The following is a 10478-nucleotide window of genomic DNA, read 5'->3' as shown; positions in this document are numbered from 1 at the left end:
TGCATTTCATCTCTGAAGAGTTTTCACTTTCCATAGAAACGGCAGAACTCTGAAAACAATGTGGTCCTGTAAGACCAGCACCAGGACCAGGAGCAGGAGCAGGAGCAGGACCAGGACCAGGACCAGGACCAGGAGCAGGAGCAGGAGCAGGACCAGGAGCAGGAGCAGGAGCAGGAGCAGGACCAGGAGCAGGAGCAGGAGCGTGTGGACTGGGAGTCATGACTCTCTGGAGGAAACCTTGTTCTCACTGTCCATCTACTGAGCATGTGCAGTAGAAGCAGGAGCTCTGGTCGTGGAACATGAAGAGTCGGAGCATTCCCACCATCTACATGAACACAAATCATTTTCTAAAACTGTATTCTCAGTGGCTCCGACACCGTTGTCATGACAACAGATGAATAAGTCTGGATCCAAAATGGATCAATAACAACCATCTATACAACAAATAATGCTGTTAGATTATATTCCATCCGTTTTCCATCTATTTAATTCAGATTTCATTGTGTTGTTTTCTGTTGGTCTCGTTGCTTTTTGTTGTAATTACACTAAAATAACGTCATGTTGAAAACATCACACAGTCTAATGTTGGAGCCTATAGATACTCCCTTACACATTTCCAATCCACATCAATTTTGCACGATATCAAATGTGGAGTGTGTTTGTCCTACTTTCACATCGTTTCCTCAGAATCACACAAGAAGCTGAAAGACACGAGAACCGCTGTTTGAGACCAAAGCATGTCGATCGTCAGACTCTCGCCACTGAAACAGACCGGGCCATGAAAAAGCTGAAGCTTGAACATGAACAGAAACAGACCATCCCTCACGATGTGACGGCGTTCCTCATTCTCTCTGTATTCTACTCTCACAGTCCTCTGTTCACTGCATTACAGCTATAAGAGGCACAAAATGAAATATTTAAAACTGAGACTTCACACAACCTTAAATAAAAGATGAGTGTGTGTTAAAAAAGAATGGTTGAAATAAAAGAATTAATGTTCAAAAACATGAGTCTCAGGCTTTGTTTCCATGGCAGCGTTTCCTGTGAAAACATCGTTTCTGTTTCAGGAAAGTTTCACATTTCCTCAGAAACGTTCTGAAAACGATGTCCGTTTCCATGGAAACCACCAAGTCCAGGAGAACGTGGACTGACAACATGACAAACCCTGTTCTTACTGTCACATCAACGGTTTACAACGACCGTGAAGGGCAGGGCCAGGACCGGGATCAGGACCGGGATCAGGACCGGGATCAGGACCGGGATCAGGATCAGGATCAGGATCAGGATCAGGATCAGGACCGGGAGCAGAGTTTCTGCCATCTACAAGGAGACAGCACTTCATTTACGCCCGTTTTCATGGCAACGGAAAAGTCCCACCTCACCAGGCATCCAAAAAGATGTGTTCAGTGATGAACACACACACACACACGCACGCACACACACACACACACACACACACACACACACACACACACACACACACACACACACACACACACACACACACACACTACAGCATCCAGCACTTCCACACACTCTCCTCAGAATGACTCCACATTAGGCCTGGACCTGGATCTGGACCTGGACCTGGACCTGGACCTGGACCTGGACCTGGACCTGGACCTGGATCTGGACCTGGGCCTGGACCTGGACGGGGGGAGGGCCTGTTGAGACGGCCTGGCCACTGTCTTCCCGCTGCACCGTCTCCTGCTCTCTGCCTTCCTCTGCTCATTGTTCTGTCTTTTCTGTCTGAATTACATGAAGCTCCATTTCTCCAGCGCTCTCACTCTCTCTCCTTCTGTCTTCATCATCATTTCTCCTATTTCCTGCCTCCTCCTCCTCCTCCTCCTCCTCCTCCTCCTCCTCTCGGGCGGGCTGGTCTGCGAGCAGCGAGCGGCTGCCAGTGTGTGTGAGAGGGAGAGAGAGAATCCTCCAACACCAGCAAATCACATTGTCTGCTGCCGTCTAATTCCCTCCGACATCCACTCCAGCCTGGCTGTCTTTACTCGCATCCTGGAGGGTGTGTGTGTGTGTGTGTGTGTGTGTGTGTGTGTGTGTGTGTGTGGTGGGGGGTAGTTGGCTGGAGGCAGATTCTGACTCCCTGTGCTTCTTGTCAGATCAGCCGTGGATCAACCTCCGGCTCAGACCTCACCTCAGCATGAATTCCACACACACACACACACACACACACACACACACACACACCCTCGGAGTACAAACCGCTGCTTCGTCCCTGCTGGCGTCACTGAGAACCACTCCTCTGAAATTACAACCAGGACAAACACAGAGGTGTCAAACATGAGGCCCGTGGGCCAAAACCGGCCGGCGAGAGGCTCCAATCCGGACAACAAGCCATGTAAAATTGAACACATTTTTCAATGAATAACCACAAAACTGAAACTTGAGCTGAGATCCAGTGATTCTGCCATGAAAGCTAGTTATGTAGCATTAGCATCAGAGCCATGCTGTCAAGGGGAGTGTGGAAAAACACCCAGAATGCAACAGCAATAGTTTTTTTTTTTGTTTTGTTTTGTTGTTGTTGTTTTTTTTTTAAGATTTCATTGTATTTTGCACCAGAGGGTTTCATTAGAATTGGCTTCATGTTGAGACTGCAGTAATTTTCTATTGTAAATGCTAAGTTTTTAAAAAAATAGAAATTGTCAAAGTATGTAAACGTGAATGAAACTGGTGTGTATGTGGAACCTGAGGTGAAATGATTTTAACCCTGCAGCTGTAAAACATTGGAGGAATTTAATCAAATCCACTCATCTTTTGTAGTTCTTAAACTTTTTATTGTCTGCGAAAACTTAACATCCAACCTGTCAGAAACTCACGTGATTAACTGCTGCACTTTGTGCACATTGAAAGAGAAGAATATCAGGTGATAGGGTGAGGAATTTCATCTGATTTATGCATTACAGGGAATAAAACAAAAGGATGCGGAACATCATTACAAAGCTGTTCAAACTAGCTGAAAAAAAATATCTGAGAAACTAAATTTCCCCTCGTGAGGAAGAAATGTCTCAGTTGTCACTGAGCTTTGTGTTCAGGATCATCAGATTACTGATCTTCTCTCATTTATCTCTATCGCTCTCTAACAAAGAAGAGTCACATCATCAGACCAGAACACACTTAAAAAGAAAACTCTTACTTTTGTATTGTCGTTTTACTACAGAAGACAGTCAAATCCTTCATTATTTAAATGTTATTGATATAAATGTCTGTAAAATAAACAGTGAAGAACTGTAAAATCATCAAAATGTAAACAGAGAAACAAAGAATCTATTTATTCAACAGTTGTATATATTTTGTAAAAGACAGAACAAAAGTAAACTTACGCATAAATGAGCGTGCGAAGAACAACTGGAATGAACTTAAATTAGCAATAAGTAGCATTACGTCACATTACGTCCATCCGGGAGTGGAGCTGGTCACTCAGACAGGTTTAAACACCTTTATGGAAAATTTGCTCTCAAATGTCTCCATCCTCCGATGCTGGAAGCTCCTGCAATGTTACAGTTTTGCGCTTTAATAACAGAGCAGCTGCTGTCTGGAACTTGCTAATGCTAATGCTAATGCTAATGCTAACAATCCGGGACCAGTGTTGCACCGGCGCGTGACTTAATGAAACCCCTGACTTGTGCCGGCCACACCAAATTTGAGGGTAAAAGTAAAGAAAAAAAAAAGTTTTTTCATGTTTCTTCTTTACATGAAACTATAATAAGAAGACATTAGAAAATTTAAAATGTCAACTTCTGATGAGACGCTGCAAACGAATGCGGTTTTCAGCACAACCACGTGTCTGCAGGTCATTAAACATCACGTAGCTCAAAAACCAAAAAACACAGGTTCACCTTCCATTGGAACTTCGTGGGACCAGGTTACCTTCCTTTTCTTGATGAGGATGAACGAGGACTGCTGGCGGGGCGGGGCCGACTCCAAAGATCCAAAAGTTTAAAACCTACATTTCACTGTAAAGGTTTATGATACCATGCTGTGAATGGTCGTGTGTATTTTTGGTTGGATTAAAAACAAACACACTCAAATTTCCAGTAACTGACTGTATTTTTTAAAAATGGAAAATCATTAAGAGAATTTGGCTTTTGTGTTTGCTACACTCATGAACCTGTTCATGAATTTTAAATCCATGTTTATCATCTATACATTATATTACAGAAGACAAGGACTAGAACCAGAATTTCATTGATGAGTGGGTTTGTAAGTAGTGCACCATTTGGTCCATTTTAAAAAATGTTCAATATGAAAATATATCAGTAAAGCGGCCTTAGCATTTTTAGGTTTTTACAGCAAAACAGTGATGTTAGCTCAGTGATTCATTCTGATTTTTGGGGACTGTAAATATCAGAATAATTGCTTTTAGTTGAGGTTTAAGGAGTATGGAGTGAAGCAGCCCACCTCCAGTCGCCTCATTTTCTGCGGTGTGTTGAGAGCAAATGACGACATTAGGGGAGGTATTGATCGTCCCGCAGCCGGGTGACAGCAGGTCAGAGGACACACGGCTGTTATTCCACTTTATAGACTGGAGAGAGGCTGGAACCGGCGCATTAGCGCTCCGGTGAAGACCGACCATAAAACTAAAGACGCGATTATTGAATGTAAAATTCACATTATGTCTCACTTACAGAAAGACACACGGGAGAAATGACACCATCTGAGGCTGCAGTAACCACAGAACGATGAATAAAACCTGAGATTACATCAATCTGTGACCTGATCCAAACACACACACGAAGAATGGGTGTGTGACCAACATGGCTTCCTTTGGTCAAACCTTTTCACGCAGCTTGCAGCAGAAGGAAACTCGTTACAGCCATAGTCCCCCGGAGTCCCCCTGTCTCTGCCGGGCGGAGCCTGCAGTCGCCGGACTGGCTGCACCTGGACGGAGCGCCAGTCTGTATCAGCCAGCTGCCTTGCTGCCCAGCCGTGCTGCTGCGGGTTTCCTCCAGCTGACCATGCAGTCCTGGGTGTCCTTTTGTTTTGTTTTTGACCTTTTGTTTAGCTTCACACCGATAACACACATGGTGTACCATCCACCTCCACACGCCACTGATCCTCATCACCACACCTTACTAGTATGGTTTTCTTTAATAAATAACCTTTTTGCATTTAAAACCTCGCTGCGTTTCCTCCTTTGCAGCTTACAGAGCCGATCGTAACACTTCTTATATGAATAAATTCAGAAGTATTTGGATTTGACCTCGTCTTTATGCTCTAATGACCCGTCTCTTCTATTGACATCTTTGTTCTCACTCCATTCTGAATGGTTCAGATATTGTCCTGTATTCTGTTTATATGTTGATTTATATGGTGCATACGTTGTATAAAATATAACGTTCACTGTCTGATTTCATATTTATGAGTTTTTCTTTTTTTATATCTTCTAATCGAGAGCTGCGCTTTGTGTTCAGCTTCAGTGAGAAGCTCAGATGAAATATGGAGGCTGCTGTTGACTGAGCACAGTTCCCATGAGGGTGAGGTGTGTGTGGCCATTTCTGTTCAGTGCAGTGTGTTTCACACTGTTTCAGGTCATCACAGGGTCAGAGAGAGAGAGAGAAACACAGAGAGACAGTCAGAGATGAGGATGGATCCGAAGCGTTTTTTTCCTTCTTTTTTCTCATGAGACTAATCCTAAAGCGTTTTCTTTAACGGAGCGACACAACCCTCTTCTCTGTAACTTTCTCGCTGTGGAGACATTTTGTTGAAACTCATCATTCTGCTGTCACACAGGGACCTCTAGTGGTCACACAGGGTATTGACCTTATCGTAAAAATGTGACTTATAGCGCATAAAATATGGTACACACATCAAAGTGCTTCAATCAGAGGAGGAAAACCACCTTAAAGAGCTGAAGTGAGCAGGAGCCGTTTCCCTGTGGTGCCTTCAGGAAGAGCTGGGAAATAGGAATTTCCCGGATCACTATAGGAAAACAAAACGCCAGTGATCGGTGAAACTTGGTTTAACGGTGTGAAAAGATGAGCTTTGGTATTTTTTTGTCATGTGGATGTTTCCATCCCAGAAGTTTGACTTCCAGCTGGTCAGACTGAAAGAAACTTCAAAGAGTTTAGAATAAAGTCAATCGGCAGTACTTTGACTTGTGTTTGAGTTTGAATTCAGATTATTCATTCCCAGTCCTGCTTCCATTAGCTCCATCCAGACCGAGGCCCAACGGGAGGCTCAACAAGATTAAATGAGACCTAAACTGTGTAAAGTGTTTTTATACGAATGTTGAAGAAAGATTCAATACTGCAGATTCCTTGGTTATTGCAGCACCTCTCTTTAACTGAATAAATCTTCTTTGTCCTTAAAGTTCAAGTAACTTAGTTATAGTAACATGTTGATGAATACTGAGGAAGCTTCAGTTTGTTTTTTTTTATTTAATCTCAGTGTTAATATTTACAGTGGAGGAATGTTCCATACAGAATGACAGTAAATCAATCTGTATCAGCTCACTGGCTGTTACTGACGTCTTTATGTTCCTTTTGCTCGACTCAGTGTTTACATACGCAGAACAAAATTCTGCCTCTCAAAAAAAAAGCAGCACTGATTTAATTGATTTTTTTTTCTTGCCAGCAGGTTCCCTGTAAATGTATCTTCAGCTCCCTTGATTTTGTTCATCTTATTAGAAATACATATCTTAAACTCAGTGGCTCAGCTGGGCGTGTTGTCGCCTCACAATCCTGATGTTGGTTCAATTCCCATCTCCCACTGTTCGCATGTCAAAGTGTCCTTGGGCAAGACACTGAACCCCACGCTGCCCCCAGTGGTGTGTGAATGTGACTGACAGTGTCAAGAGTGTGGTCCAGTTACCACTGAGCAGCTGGCGGCGCCGGTAGCTGCTATCGGAGTATCACGGAGCTGACTGAGCAGATAGAAAAACATACTGCTGGTCTGGTGGGACAGAGACCTCCGGCTCAGGTCACAGATCCTGTAAAACCCATTTCAACTGGGATCTCGTACAGGAGGATTGAACGTGGATCGATTTATTCAGTGTTCATGTGTACAAGTCTGTTTTATAGGGCCGTTTCTAATCAGATTGAAGAAAAAAAATAAAAAAAACAGGACCGGTAAGTTAAAGCAACTGGATTTTTAACTGTTGATTTGGGTCATAGAGGTGATTACAGGAAGTCTTTAAGTCTGATCCTGAAACCGTCCAGCAGTTCAAAACACCCCAGACCGACACATGATCAACACACTGCTTTTATCTGTACTTAATGTGACACTTCCAGTCCAGCAACGGAGGACACTGGCCACACACACACACACACACACACACACACACACACACACACACACACACACACACACACACACACACACACAGTGTGATTTAGGGTAATTGCATATAACAAGCCTTTTGTTTTAACATCCAACCTCCATCAGACATCAGATATTCTGCCCAACAGTTTTGCTGCCAAACACATTCTTCACTGCTTTAATCCCAGAAGCTGAAACTCGACCCAGCGAGAGGAGAGAGCGAGGGAGGGGGGGCGTCAGGACGGGAGAGACGGGGAATCAAAGCACGTTCATCAAGCCCCACAGTGCAGCCTGTTTTTAGAGACGGTAGAGGAGAGAGAGGAAAGCAGGCAGGCATTTTCCTCCCATCGCTGTCTTCTCTCTCTCTCTCTCTCTCTCGCTCTCTCTCTCTCTCTCTCTCTCTCTCTCTCTCGCTCTCTCCCCAGCCAAGGCCTCCCCCTCTCTCCCCCCTCCTCCATGTCACTGTCTATAATGCACTCTGACAACACACAAATCACTGGAGTGGTTTCCCAGCAACAGGAGGGGGTCTGGGGGGGTCTGGGGGGGTCTGGGGGCTTTTTGGACCCCGATGGAGCCAAAAATGTCTTCCAGAAGGGGAAACTGATTCAGTGGAAGACTAAAAAAAATCCTTCAGATGCAGTCAATAATCACCACCACATATCTTAAAGGGAAAAAGAAAAGGAGGGTGGGGGTGTGGAGGAAGCTTGTTCTCTGCTGCCCAGAACACAGACACTGAAGAAGAGCTGGTGAGCAGCCAGGCAGGCAGCCTGACAGCCTGATGAGAGGCTGCTGGTCACTCACCAAACCGCCCCCCACCCTGCTCCACCTCCTCCACCTCCCCCTGCTGCACGTTTTCCTCCAACCACTCCCTCCACGCCACATTCACTTCACTCTGCCTCCACCCAGTGGCCACTGACGGACACGACACCATCAGCTGCAAAGAGGAAAACTTCCTCAATAAGGTTTCATCTCTCAGTTCTTCAGCTGTTATATACATTCTGCAAACGCATCTGGTCTGGAGCATCAATAAATATAGATATTAAATCTACTAAAAAGAAAAAGAAACTGGAACCTTGGCTGTATTAATCGAACCCAGAATGAGTAGAATAAAGTAACAAAGTCGAGTGTTTTGCAGTCACACAGCGGCTCTGATCTTCTGCTCCTGCTGCTCCTTTATTTCACGGCTTTCCAGAGGTTCTGACGATCCCAGGAAGATATCTGGAAAATTCCAGGATGTTTTCTGCCAGTTCTCCTCCCAACTCCAAGGCTGCTGTTCTCTGATCCTTGAACGCACCATCATCAAACAGAGGCAGAGCGTGGTTCTCAGTACAGAGGGGGCGGAGCATTCTCTGTCCCTTATAAACAATAATGCTTACTTTTATTGAGCCAAGCAAACCTGTATGCCTCAGAAAGCAGAATAAAGTCACAAACCAGTTCACAAACTTGTTCTGAAGAACAAATACACAATGCACACACACACACACACACACACACACACAGACACACACACACACACACACACACACAATTTCAGCCTGACAGGAGTCAATCTCAGAGCGTCCGCTGTCCATGGTGCTGAAAACTCAGATAAAAACTCACTGGCTACATCTGTACCATCTTTGATACAGCTTAAATATAAAATGAACACAGCTGGTCTAAAATTACACAATCTATTCAGACAGATATAGACACAGCTATCTATATCTTTTGGAATTCACGTATATTAGAAAAAAAATAGACTCGGTGGTCTCTTATAGTTGAGAGCAACACAAGGCACATTCAAATAGTCAGGTGTTTAAGACCACAGCATTCTGATAAAGATAATATTTTTGAAGGTTTCACTGACTCACCAGTGGCTCCGATGTTAGGTTTTGGGTAGTACCGCTAGCGGCTAGCATAGTATTTAGCATACTGTTTAACTTCCCTCCAAAGAGTTTAGATCAAGTGCAAAAGAAAAAACTGGTTCATGCCGCACAGCCAATCAGCGCTGGCTTACAGCTCTGATGCATTCATGGACAGTCGTAATGTAAGAATTGGCAAATTGGAGCCCACAATCATATGGTATACCTTCTGGCACACACTGCACATTTTATTATAATAATTTATTTACGAGTAAATGTGAACACATCACATGAAACGGGGCCCTATGACCTTGTGGGCCCTGGGGCGACCGCCCCCTCGCCCCCACTCTGGCTCCGCTACAGCAGACAAATTAAAGCCCATAGTTAGCAAAAAATGACAAATGCGCTTAATGATTCTTTTAGTGGAATATATGGAACAAGAAAGCAAAAGCTTTGTCATCTGGTGCCATTTTCAGTCTCTTTCTAAACATTTTTCCATCACCTTACCTGCTAATTGAAGAAACTCTTGTTGCTGGAGTCACATGCTCCAAGGAAACCATTCCCTATAGTTACCAGATCTTTTTTAAAGCATTGCTTATTGAGCTTGAATCAAGTTTTCTGTGCAGGATGATTATTCTGATGAGGCACGACTCTCAGACTTCATCATTTATCAGTGTTTTATCTGCAGCTGCTTTTGATGGAATTACTTCTTCTTCCGCCTGTAGCTGTTTTCTGGTTGATTAACTTCAGGTGTGTTTATGATGCATTCAATGGAACTGGGAAAATAGAAAACTACATTTCTGAGGTTTAGAGAAAAAGAAACTGAAGTCTCTCAACAAAATAGAATTTTTCAAAGATTCCACTCTTATATTTAATCTTCAAAATGACACAGACGAGCTGAGTTTGTCTTTTTGTCTGAATCATCACCAAATGTAATCATCACATTACAAAAAAACAAGACGCACTGGTTTGATATTTATGTGAACTGCCTGAACGACTGCCACATTACACTATTCTGGGTTAAATTACACAAAATTTGTTTCATTTTTTAAGTTTGTTCCATTTTGTTCATTAGCACTTTGAGAGAACTCACTGAATTAGGCTAATCAGGGATTTCTATTCTATTTTATTATAAATACAGTATTAAATTATAATACATTATCAAATACAGTATTATTTATCCTTAAAACGGTTAATGCAGTAGGGAAAAAAAATAACGTTTTTCATCTAGTTTGTCACAATTTTCTTTAAAGAACAGGATTGACTTTGTAAATCAGAGATCTACTCGGAATCGGAATCAGAGCAGCTTTATTGCCATCGTCAGTCATGATGCATTCACTGACTGGCATTGTCTTTTGGTGC

The sequence above is a fragment of the Salarias fasciatus genome, chromosome 6, assembly GCF_902148845.1.
Source record: "Salarias fasciatus chromosome 6, fSalaFa1.1, whole genome shotgun sequence".
NCBI classification, from domain to species: domain Eukaryota; kingdom Metazoa; phylum Chordata; class Actinopteri; order Blenniiformes; family Blenniidae; genus Salarias; species Salarias fasciatus.
Note: the sequence above shows the minus strand (reverse complement) of the source record.